The sequence below is a fragment of the Procambarus clarkii genome, chromosome 38, assembly GCF_040958095.1.
Source record: "Procambarus clarkii isolate CNS0578487 chromosome 38, FALCON_Pclarkii_2.0, whole genome shotgun sequence".
NCBI lineage: Eukaryota > Metazoa > Arthropoda > Malacostraca > Decapoda > Cambaridae > Procambarus > Procambarus clarkii.
The window spans coordinates 36,671,367-36,684,011 of record NC_091187.1 but is presented as its reverse complement, the minus strand read 5'-3'; the positions used below and the strand labels follow the sequence as shown (position 1 = coordinate 36,684,011).

The 12,645-nt window shown below is 42.0% G+C and overlaps 1 pseudogene; it reads left to right on the top strand.

Moving 5' to 3' along the window:
• The window catches only part of LOC138372334 (voltage-dependent T-type calcium channel subunit alpha-1G-like), an 83,500-nt pseudogene extending 71,820 nt beyond the window's left edge, over window positions 1-11,680 (top strand).
• Window positions 11,681-12,645: the final 965 nt, after the last annotated feature.

The window sequence follows — 12,645 nt, the reverse complement described above, 5'->3', positions numbered from 1 at the left end:
TTCCAAATGCCTTCCAACACCTCAAACCAATTCTATTTGCTGACGACACAACCTTCATTTACTCCAGTCCTGACCCCCTTGCTCTAAATGCCACAGTAAATACTGAGCTAGAGAAAGTCCATCTTTGGCTAACTGCCAACAAACTCACCCTTAACATTGACAAAACGTTTTATATTCTGTTTGGCAATAAATCCTCTAATCAGATAAATCTCAAAATAAACAATACCCAAATTTGTAACAAATTAGATGGCAAATTCCTTGGCGTTCTCATCGACCACAAGCTGAATTTCCAGGGTCACATTCTAAATATATCAAAAAAAGTTTCAAAAACTGTTGGCATTCTTTCTAAGATCAGATATTATGTACCCCGCCCTGCCCTGGTTACTCTCTATTACTCCCTCATCTATCCATACCTCAACTATGGTATTTGTGCTTGGGGTTCTACTACCCAAAATCATTTACGTCCTCTTATTACCCAACACAAAGCTGCTATTAGGACAATATCCAACTCTGGCCCCAGACATCACTTGGTACCCTTACTCAAATCTCTGAATATGTTAGATATTAAGTCACTGCACATTCTCTCTTGTTATTTATTTATTTATTTATTTATGCATATACAAGAATGTACATAAGGAATGTGAGGATACAAATATGGTAATTACAGTCTTGTAAAGCCACTAGCACGCGCAGCGTTTCGGGCAGGTCCTTAATCTAAGAAAATTTTAAGGAGGTAAATACTTGCAAAATTTATAGACAAAAAAATTATAACAGATTACATGGAATGAAAAAAAAGAAGATGAGAGAAAATTGTAGGTACAGTATATTAAAGCACATAGGTAGCTAAGATTGATTGCAATGACAGCTTAAAATGGTAGTTGACAACAAATTGGTAGGCACAATACAGCAGAAACAATATAAGATTGATTGCAATGACAGCTTGAATGGTAGTTGACAAAAATTGGAAGTCACAATACAGCATATGGCTAGCACATAAAAGAAGACAGCAATGAACACAATGATAAGGTTGTTTGATATTACATAAAAATTAGGAGATTGGGTAACACTAGGTACAGAGCAAATTTAAAGCTCAGTGTAGGAAACTAAGAAGATGAAGTTAGGTACTTTTTGGTTTTGCTTTTAAATAAGGCAAAAGTTTTACAGTTTTTCAATTCACTAGGGAGTGAGTTCCATAGACTAGGTCCCTTAATTTGCATTGAGTGTTTACACAGATTAAGTTTGACCCTGGGGATATCAAAGAGATATTTATTTCTGGTGTGGTGATAATGGGTCCTATTACATCTGTCCAGGGAGAGTTTCAGAGCATGGTTTGCATTTAAGAACAGGGTTTTGTAAATGTAGTTGACACAAGAGAATGTGTGGAGGGAGTTAATATTTAGCAAGTTTAGGGATTTAAACAATGGAGCTGAGTGTTGTCTGAAAGCAGAGTTAGTTATTATTCTGATAGCAGATTTTTGCTGTGTGATGATGGGCTTAAGGTGGTTTGCAGTGGTAGACCCCCATGCACAGATACCATAATTAAGATAGGGGTAGATTAGTGCATAATATAGTGAGAGGAGAGCAGAGTTAGGAACATAATATCTGATTTTGGAGAGTATACCAACTGTCTTAGAGACTTTCTTAGTTATGTGTTGAATGTGGGTGCTGAAGTTGAGTCTCTTGTCTAGGAATAGGCCAAGAAACTTGCCATCATTTTATTACTGATGTTAATGTTGTCTATCTGTAGCTGAATTGCATTTGATGATTTGCTTCCAAATAAGATGTAGTAAGTCTTTTCGATGTTTAATGTTAGTTTGTTCGTTGACATCCATAAGTAGACTTTTTTTAATTCATTATTCACAACATTATTTAGTGTATGTGGGTTGAGGTTTGAGTAGATAAGGGTAGTATCGTCAGCAAACAATATAGGTTTGAGAATATTAGAGACATTAGGTAGATCGTTTATATATATAAGAAATAGAAGAGGTCCTAAGATGCTGCCCTGTGGCACTCCAACGGTAATTGGTAGAGTGGAAGAAGTTGTATCATTGATGGTTACATATTGGTGTCTGTCACTAAGATAGGATCGGATGTAGTCAAGGGCAAGGCCTCGGATTCCATAATGCTGGAGTTTAAGTAAGAGGTAGTTGTGATTAACAGTATCAAAGGCTTTTCTTAGGTCAATGAAGAGTCCAATCGGAAACTCATTTTTGTCAAGGGCTGAGTAGATAATGTCAAGGAGACTAATGATTGCATCATTGGTGCTCTTTTGGGACCGGAAGCCAAACTGGCAGGGGCTGAGTATGTCGAATTTTACGAGGTAGGAATAGAGCTGTTTGTAAATAATTTTTTCAAATATTTTTGATAGAATGGGTAGATTTGATATTGGTCTATAATTGTTTATGTCCGCCGGATTGCCTCCTTTATGGACTGGCGTTACTCTTGCTTTTTTGAGGATATCAGGGAAGGTGTGATACTCTATAGATTTGTTGAACAGTAGTGCTATGGGTGGGGCAAGGGCATGGGAGGCTCTCTTGTACACAATGGACGGAATTTCACTGGTGTTCCCTGCCTTGGTTTTTAGAGAATGTATGATGGACACAACATCTGCCGGGCTGATTGGTGAAAGGAGAAGAGAGTTTGGATAGCTGCCTGAGAGATATGTGTTAATATGTGTCTGAGTCTGTGGGATTTTACTGGCAACATTAGCACCAACCGATGAAAAGAAACTATTAAATTCATTTGCCATTTCTAAATCAGTTGACGGTATATCCCCATCCTTATAGAGTTTTATTTGGTTATGTGAGTGTTGTTTAGTTCCTAGGATACTAGAGATAGTTTTCCAAGTGCTTTTCATGTTGCCTTTTGCTTCATTGAATCTATTCACATAATATGCAAGTTTTGCCTTTCTTATGATACTGGTAAGCATTGATGAGTACCTTTTAGCTACTTCCTTTGAAACTAGGGCAATCCTAACTTTCTTTTCATATTCATGTTTCTTGTTGATTGAGTTGAGAATGCCACTTGTGATCCATGGATTGTTTAATCTTTTGTCAGTTACTTGCTTGGTAAGAAGGGGACAATGAAGGTTGTAGAGGCTTAGAGTTTTGGAGATGAAGAGGTTAGCTAATGAATTTATATCATGGGTATTATTGAATTCAGAATCCCAGTTAATATTGTAAAGTGCCTCTGTAAGATTGTGTATTATACATATATCTTGTGTATTATACATATATAAAACGCTGAACTGTAATGGCAATCCTGACCTCAAAAGCTTCATTGACGGTTGTAACAGAACCCATGAGCACCACACCAGAAATAAATACAGTTTTGATATTCCTAGAGTACGACTTAATCAAACTAGAAATGCTCTACAAATCAAGGGACCCAGAATGTGGAATGACCTTCTCAACCATGTTAAAGACTGTACCTCTCTCAACCAGTTTAAGATAAAAACTAAACAACACTACCAAATAAATTCCCTGTAACCTACCTCACTCCTCTATTGTCAACCCATGTCTGTATTTTTTTTTTTTTTAAATCAACACTGTTTGTCAACCTATTGTATTTGTGCTGCTTTTTCAGTCATGTTCCCCCTTTTTTTTATCTTTATTTGTATTTCTTCTCAACACTTTTTATTCTTTATGCTCAATTAGTATTAAGTTCTAGATATTAATGTTTTCTTGCCCGAAACGCATTGCGTAATAGTGGCTTTAGGCATTGTATGTACTAGCTCTATCTATATATCAATCCATTAATGTAACATCACTTGTATGTATGTACCTTTCCTGAATAAACATATTTATTTATTTATTTTATTAGTTACCAATAAATCAACATATGGTCAAACACTCCACATAATGGACGACAATAATGGGTACACTAACTTGCACATATATGTCTAATATTGGTAAGTCCCTTGACGATTGTTCATCAATAACATTCCCTGAGGTAATTAAGATCAGCCATTCTCGACACCAAGACAAAAGAATATTACATGCATGGAAAGGTATGAGCAGTTGGTCATAGGAGACACTGCTAACGACCCGTTGTTGAGTGCCTTAAACACTCCACTGGGATGTTGGGGCAATGTTTACACTGATGCATCTGGCAGCGTGGCGCCTCCCTTGCTGGCTGAGACCCAGTAACAGTCTGGGCTTCACACTCTCCTCCAAATATATCAACCCAGCCTCTTGTTTACACACTGCTTTTGTAACTGTGTGCACCTGTGTACTGCTGTGTAACTATGTGCACCTGTGTACTGCTGTGTAACTATGTGCACCTGTGTACTGCTGTGTAACTATGTGCACCTGTGTACTGCTGTGTAACTATGTGCACCTGTGTACTGCTGTGTAACTATGTGCACCTGTGTACTGCTGTGTAACTATGTGCACCTGTGTACTGCTGTGTAACTATATGCACCTGTGTACTACTGTGTAACTATGTGCACCTGTGTACTGCTGTGTAACTATGTGCACCTGTGTACTGCTGTGTAACTATGTGCACCTGTGTACTGCTGTGTAACTATGGCACCTGTGTACTGCTGTGTAACTATGTGCACCTGTGTACTGCTGTGTAACTATGTGCACCTGTGTACTGCTGTGTAACTATGTGCACCTGTGTACTGCTGTGTAACTATGTGCACCTGTGTACTGCTGTGTAACTATGTGCACCTGTGTACTGCTGTGTAACTATGTGCACCTGTGTACTGCTGTGGGAGTGGACGGGGGTAGAGGGAAAGACCCGGCTTAAAAAAGGTGAAACGTATAATAGTCAATATCTTCACTAGTTTATAATCACATCTCCACCATTCTAGTTCTCTTCACACAATGGGAGGAGTTCCCCCTTTCTCCACTAGTTTATAATCACATCTCCACCATTCTAGTTCTCTTCACACAATGGGACTCTCCACCTGCAGAGTTCAGTACGGTCATCCCGTGCAATTGGTGTTTGCCAGAGATGAATTTATAATAATCTGACCCCATTAACACTCCTATATCTTTGATACGGTCAGATTTGTTTTATGGGTCAGCTAATTTGACTCGCTGCTGTTTTAAATGTTTAATTGTGATCCCAAGACCTGGTACATGTAGGTCAGATGGGATTGTGTTCACGACTATAGAGAATACAGGTCTGAGGTAACCACCCAAGGGAATGTAGGGTTTGACTATGTTGTAGGGTTTAGGTCCACTGTTGGATAAAAACCCAAGTATATTCAAGGTGACCTGCATCACTGGTTTGAATTCCATTTGTTCTGCTCTCTGTGTGACAAACGTTTTCTGGTAACCCTCATAAAACAGCCCCTGACTAGTAGTTACCTTTTCCCCTGAGGCAGAGTTAACATGGCTGTTGGTAGGGTTGCATCAGTGTTGGTTTGGGTCAACATAGCCCCTGTACTGCCTTCCACTTGACAGTCGTTGTCTGCTGCAGTAGTTTAGGGTTTAACGCCGGGTGACGATGGAGTTGGTCTCCTACCGTCACCCCTTCACATTCCTGCCCGTTGTTGACGTGAGGAGGCTTGGTGGGCTGCTGTCAGAGTGTGATGCTCCATGGGACAGCATTTCCTCTGTCCTTTAGTAACCTTATGCTTCTAAAGGACGTACCCCATTGTCCTTTCGTGAGAGGTGCTTAGTGGGCAGCAGCCAGGATGTGATGCTCCATGGAACAGTCCTCTGCCGTCTTCACTAATCATGCTGGATGCTGTTTCCTCTTCCTCAGGTTTCGTTTTGCCTTCTCCCTCTTCTTCTTTCTAATTGTCATTTCCCGCCGATCTTTTGCATGCTTCAATACTTTTTCGAACATCTTCTGTTTTGACGCCCGGATGTTTGGGGAGGCAAACTTTCACCCGTAGAACTGTGGTACCCGACGTTGTGAGGGGAGGGGACGCCTTTATTGTCAATCCTCACCTGCGTTGCTGAACCCGATTTCGACGGACTGACGGTTCTTAAGGTGATGATTGCGGGGAGTATACTCATGATACTCATCCCTGGGATGGGGGGGCCCCATCTTGCTGGGTGTTCTATCTTCTAATTGTGTTTCCATGGTGAGTATGGGAGTTTATTCGTAAATTAAATTATTACCTGCTCATTCCTATGCCACTGAATGATCCTCTTATAACTTCCCCAGGCTCGTGGGGTGGACGACCAAGCCCCCGAGGCTGACTGTGTTGGAAGATTGGGCTCTTTAGCCCCCGCTACATTGGGCCCAGACCAAGCTACTCCTTTGACCCTTTTGATTAACCCCCTCCGGTCCCCTCCCACCTCTGTGGTGGGGTTGAGCTCTACGACCCCAGGGATGACCACCTCATCACTTTTAACCCCCCCCCCCTCTCTTACTGGGGGTACTTCGTTCAAACCCCCCCCCCCCTCCCCCCCACACAGCTGCATTTTGCATGATTCCTGCCAGTGCTAATATGTTCCACACCTTGTTTGGCCCTGCTTTGTGGACTAAATACTTTGATCTCAACCATCTGGATTCTACACAGTCTGACGATTTCTTCCTCCATAAACACCTCGTTGATTCAGTGGATACCTCTGTTTCTTTTAACCTCATCCGTACTGGTTCATGTGTCATTGCTGCTCCTTCTCAGGAAGCAGCTGCCCACTTAGCCATATTGTCCAGCATTGGGGAGACCCCTGTTGGGATCTCCAAAAATGCCTGGTTAAATGTCAGTATTGGCACTGTTAACCACCCGCACTATGTTGCGGCTGGTGTTAGGGACCTGAAAGACTGCCACGAGGATATTAAACATATCCTTGCAGCCCAAGACCATTCTGTCCTCCAGGTTGATACGTTCACCCAACCCTTTTGTGGTCGTCATCAGCCTCTTCGTATTGTGATGATCACTTTTGATAGTAGGACCCTTCCGCTTTCTATAATTCTTGCTGATGCCAGATGCTCCATTCAGGAGTACATTCCCTCTCCTAGACTTTGCAATAGGTTATCTTGAGGTTATTTTGAGATGATTTCGGGGATTAGCGTCCTCGCAGCCCAGTCCTCGACCAGGCCTCCTTATTGTTCCACACCCAGGAAGTAGCCCGTAGTAGGTGTCTAACTCCCAGTTACCTATTTACTGCTAGGTAACAGGGGCATTAGGATGAAAGAAACATTTTGCCCATTTGTCTTCGCTTCCACCCGGGAATCGAACCCGGAACCTCAGGACTATGAATCCGAAGTGCTGTCCACCCAGCTGTCAGGCGTCAGGTACTGGAACTTTGGGCATGTTTTTTTGAGCTTTGGGGACCTGACAGCTGAGAGGACAGTGCTCAGCATTCAGAGTCCTGAGGTTCCAGGTTCGATCCCAGGTGGGGGCAAAAACAAATGTGCAGAGTTTCTTTCACCCTGATGCACCTGTCCTCCTAGCACTAAATACGCACTTGAGAGTTAGACAGCTGCTACGGGCTGCTTCCTGGGGGTGTGGATAAAAAAGGAGGCCCTGGTCGAGGGCCGGGCCGTGAGGATGCTAAGCCCCGAAATCATCTCAAGATAACCTCAAGGAACCTCTAGATGGTGCCCTTAAATTCACATGTACAGTGTCAAAAGGCTCAGATGACATTCATTATGAGATGCTGCATCATCTCTCTCCAAGCGTGTTTCAGTGTTTACTGAATTTGTATAACCGTATCTGGGAGTCGTCGTCAGTCCCTGAGGACTGGCTCGAGGCAGTTGTTCTTCCTATTCGGAAACCTGGGTCTCTAAGGACATCACTTAAGGACTTCTGACCCATTGCCCTCACAAGTTGCATCTGCAAACTCTTTGAACGTGTGGTCAATGTTCATCTGATGTGGTTCTTGGAACGCTATCACCAGCTCTCTATCACGGGGCGTGTGTTACTGATGTTATCAGCCGTGATACGTTTTTGTTGTCATAGAGAGCTAGTAAGAATTTGGTGGTGGTCCTTACCAGGTTGTCTAGGGAGTATGAGGAGTAAGGGAAACAGCCTAGTACACGTCACAAATTTATACGTACAAGTCACAGGATTACATTTAACAAGGCGTTTTCCTTACAACATAAGATCACTATGTATTATAACTCAAGTGGCTCTGACCACCCCACGGCTCACTGTCCCATTCCTGGTGTCAAGCACCCAGCCACAAACCGCTACCATCCAACGACACATATTTTTGCCTCTAGGAAACCTGGACTCTTATAAAACCTCTCCAACTTCTGCAATATTACTCTACCCAATCTTGCAACCCTGGATATAGACAAGGATAGGCTTATCTGACTGAAAGGCCGGAGAAACCCCCTCAAATAGCAGGAACGGTCGGCAGCGATACACCTCCCCTTCCAGTCAAGATGGCGTCCACCTCTCTTGCCTCATCGCCCCTTAATACTCTACTCTTTACATATGCTATCAAACACATTAATGATTTTATTTATTATATTCCCCCATGCATACTTTTTTATAGAGTCCATTTTTCCCTTACATAGTAAAGCTATTCAAGTTCCCATTATTTCTGATGATCTCCAGCTGAGAAGGCACTACTTTACTGGGCGGAGTAATAATGATGACTCGCGGCCTCTCTGATCTCAGCTGGAGATTTATATTAATACACACTCTCCCTGTGTCCACCAACATTTTACAACCGAAACCAACCTCCACAGGAGGTAAGGTTCGTAACACTCTCCACTTCTCAATTTGGCTTTTGCAAGTGGTGCAGCTTGACTGATGCAGCCCGCCCTCCGAACAAAGATCCAAAAGTGATTCCATGCACCCGCCAAACCCCCTGTTTATGAATGAAAAGCGGTTTACACACAACTCACAACTACTGACGTTCGAACATATTCGGAACAAGTGCTTCACTGACGAATTTTGTTCAAATCACAACGCTATAAATGCTTCACCCACGTACTACAAATACAAATAATCGCCAACAGTAAACACCTGACCTAACCTAACCTATGCCTATATATACACAATATGTTAATATATTATAATATTAATTTATACTTGAGAAAATTCCCGTTTTGAATTAACAGCATGTTAACATTTATGAATGCGTCTGTGGGGTCGACCGCTAAATGTAATGGACTTGAGTCGAGGGTGGGTTGGACTGATGTCTTGGTGATCTTGGTGGTCCATATTCGTACTGCTTTTGCTTTTGCTCCGTTGTTGTTGTCCTTTTTGACCTGGAAAAGGCATACAACACCACCTGGAGATACCATAGTCTGTCCCAACTCCGTTCTTTTTGCCTTCGTAGTAATCTCCCTCTCTTCCTCCGAAGCTTTCTCTCTAGTCGTTCCTTTAGAGTGAGGTTTGGTAACACTCCCTGTGCCTCTTTTTGGCAGTACGATGGTGTGCCCCAAGGTAATGTTCTGAGCGCTACTCTTTTTCTGGTTACCCTCAATAGTCTTCCTTCCTCCCTTCCCTCTGGCATCTTCTCAGCACTCTATGTTGATGATCTTACCCTCTGTGGTCGAGGTGATGACTCGCCTTTCCTTCAACGACGGCTTTAACTTATGATTGATGCCGTGTCGTCTTGGGTCACCAATCATGGCTTCAAGTTCTTTACAACTAAAACTTGTGCTATTACTTTTACTTAGAAGCAGGTCGTTCTTCATCCCCGTAAAGTGGTCATCCCCTTGAGTACAAAGATCCTGCTAATCTTTTGAGGTTAATCTTTGACACTTGTGTGTCTTGGTCGCCCTATATCTCTTACCTCCGAGTTGAACGCTCTAAGGCCCCTAACCGATATAAGGTCTTGTCTCATACTTCTTGGGGAGCGGATAGGCGCATGCTCCTCTTTCTACATTCCTCTCTCTTACTGTCTAAACTCGATTATGGTTGCCCTGCTTACTCATCTACTTCTCCTTCTACTCTTCGCTGTTTGGATGCTCTGCACCATACTGGGTTGCTCCTCAGATCTGGTGCCTTTCTTTCGACTCCTACCCTAAGCCTGTGATCGCTAACGCCCAAACTGGCGTCCTGTCTCTACAGGATCAACATGATCGCTACTGTCTTCGCTACCTTGCACGGTCCCTTACTCTCGTTAATGTCGTACTTTGACCTTTACTCCTCCTGTGGTCCCCTGTTCCCTTTCACCACTTACCTCTTTCTGTACGATTGTCTCGCATACAAGATTCTCTTTCGGTTCTTGTTACCAATATTTCTCTTCATGTCGTTCCGTCCTTGCCCCTTTGAAGGGTCCCCTTTCCTCAGTTTTGTAAAACTTTGACTCACGTGACTAAAGCTATTACCCCTCCTTCAGGGGGGGGGGGGGTAAGGGGAGTAAAGTCTGGGTCTAAATCTAAGTACAGAAGGGTCTAAGTCTGCCGACGGTGTAGGCTACTCTGTTGTTTTTCCTGACAACACCTATATGTGTCGCCTGCCTCCGGAGACTAGCATCTTCATGGTGGAACTTTATGCTATTTTGTATGTCCTTCGTCACAGCTTTCTCGCTGTCAACTCTCCTTTGTTGTTGTAGTTGACACTCACAGTGCCCTCAGGGCTCTGGAGTGCTTTAATCCAGTCCATCCTGTAGTAGTCGAAACTCAACATGCTGTTTGTTATCTCTAGTAGATTGAAGACAGTGTAGTTGTGTTGGGTTCCCAGCCATATTGGTGTGTCCTTAAATGAGCATGCAGACGCTGCCGCTAAGGAGGCTCTCCACACTTGTGCCATCTCCCGTAAAGGTATCCTCTATTCCAACTTCTACCCAGTTATTCATTCCTCAATCCTTGCCCATTGGCAGGGTCTTTTGTCTTCTATTACTGGTAAAGTAAGTAAAGTAAAGTAAATTTTATTCAGGAAAGTACATACATAGTTGATTTACGAACATAACGTTGGGTTTATAAATAGAGCTAGTACATACAATACCTAAAGCCACTAGTACGCAAAGCGTTTCGGGCAATGTGGGGGGGGGAACTTAGACTAAAACTTAATAGTAATTGGGATTAGGTATAAATTATGTTGAAAAAAAATAAAAAAAGGGGGGAACATGGCAGAAATCAGCAATTGTACAAGTTGGTAAACAAACAGCATTGTTTAAAAAAAATAGCAAGACATGGGTTGACATTTAGGGGGTAAGGTAGGTTACATGGAGTTAATTAGGTAGTACTTGGTTTTACTCTTAATCTGGTTGAGGGAGGTACAGTCTTTGACATGATTGGGAAGGTCGTTCCACATTCTGGGTCCCTTCAATTGTAGAGTATTTCTAGTTTGGTTAAGTCGCACTCTTGGAATATCAATTAGGTATTTGTTTCTGGTGCGATGCCCATGAGTTCTGTTACAACCTTCTAGGAAGCTTCTAAGTTCAGGATTGACATTGCAGTTCAGAGTTTTAAATATATTGAGTACACATGAGAGGATGTGCAGTGACTTAATATCTAACATATTTAAAGATTTGAGTAAGGGTACCGAGTGCTGTCTGGGGCCAGAGTTAGATATTGTTCTAATAGCAGCTTTGTGTTTAATAATTAGAGGGCATAAATGATTTTGTGTAGTAGAACTCCAAGCACAGAGACCATAATTGAGATAAGGATAGATGAGAGAGTAATAGAGCATCACCAGGGCAGGGCGAGGTACATAATATCTGATCTTAGAAAGAATGCCAACAGTTTTTGAAACTTTTTTTGATATATTTAGAATGTGTCCCTGGAAATTCAGCTTGGTGTCTATGAGAACACCAGAGAATTTGCCATCTACTTTGTTACAAATTTGAATATTGTTTATCCTTAGATTAATTTGATTTGAGGATTTATTGCCAAACAAAATATAGAAAGTTTTGTCAATGTTGAGGGTGAGTTTGTTGGCAGTTAGCCAGAGACGGACTTTATTTAGTTCAGTATTCACTGTGACAATTAAAGCAAGAGGGTCAGGACTGGAGAAGATGAAGGTTGTTTCGTCAGCAAATAGAATTGATTTGAGGTGTTGAGAGGCATTTGGAAGGTCATTAATGTAGATGAGAAAGAGGAGAGGGCCAAGTATGCTGCCCTAAGGAACATCAATGTTGATAGGTAGGGTGGAAGAAATTGAATTATTCACAGAAACATACTAGAGCTTGTAAGTAAGGTAAGATTGAAGGTACTGCAAGGAGTGACCTCTGACTCCATAATGATGTAATTTAAAAAGAAGGTTTTGGTGGTTGACAGTGTCAAAAGCCTTACGCAGGTCCACAAATAACCCAACAGGGAACTCATTTTTATCAAGAGCTGCATGTATCAAGTTAATCGTACTAATAAGTGCATCGTTAATGCTTTTTTGGTGGGTCTAAAGCCATATTAACATGAGCTAAGTATATTGTGTTTGGCTAGATAGGAGTAAAGCTGCTTGTAGATTAGTTTTTCAAATATTTTAGACAAGTTAGGAAGGATTAGAATTGGTATCTCCGAAAGGGCACTAGACCTGGTCTTAAGGGAAAGGATTACCTCATTTACATAAGTGGAATTAGCGGGCGTTAGGTACATAGACTATGGGTAGTTACCTGTAAGATAGTCCTGAACATTAGTCGTGGAAGATGGAATATCATTAGCAAGGGATGACCCAATGGATGAGAAGAACCTATTGAATTCAATAGCAGTATCAGTGGCTGTAAGCTGATCAACGTTATTGGACAGGATTATTGGTACAGTGTTCTGTATACTGTACGAGGTTCTGTATACTGTACACTGTTCTGTATATTGTACACTGTTCTGTATACTGCA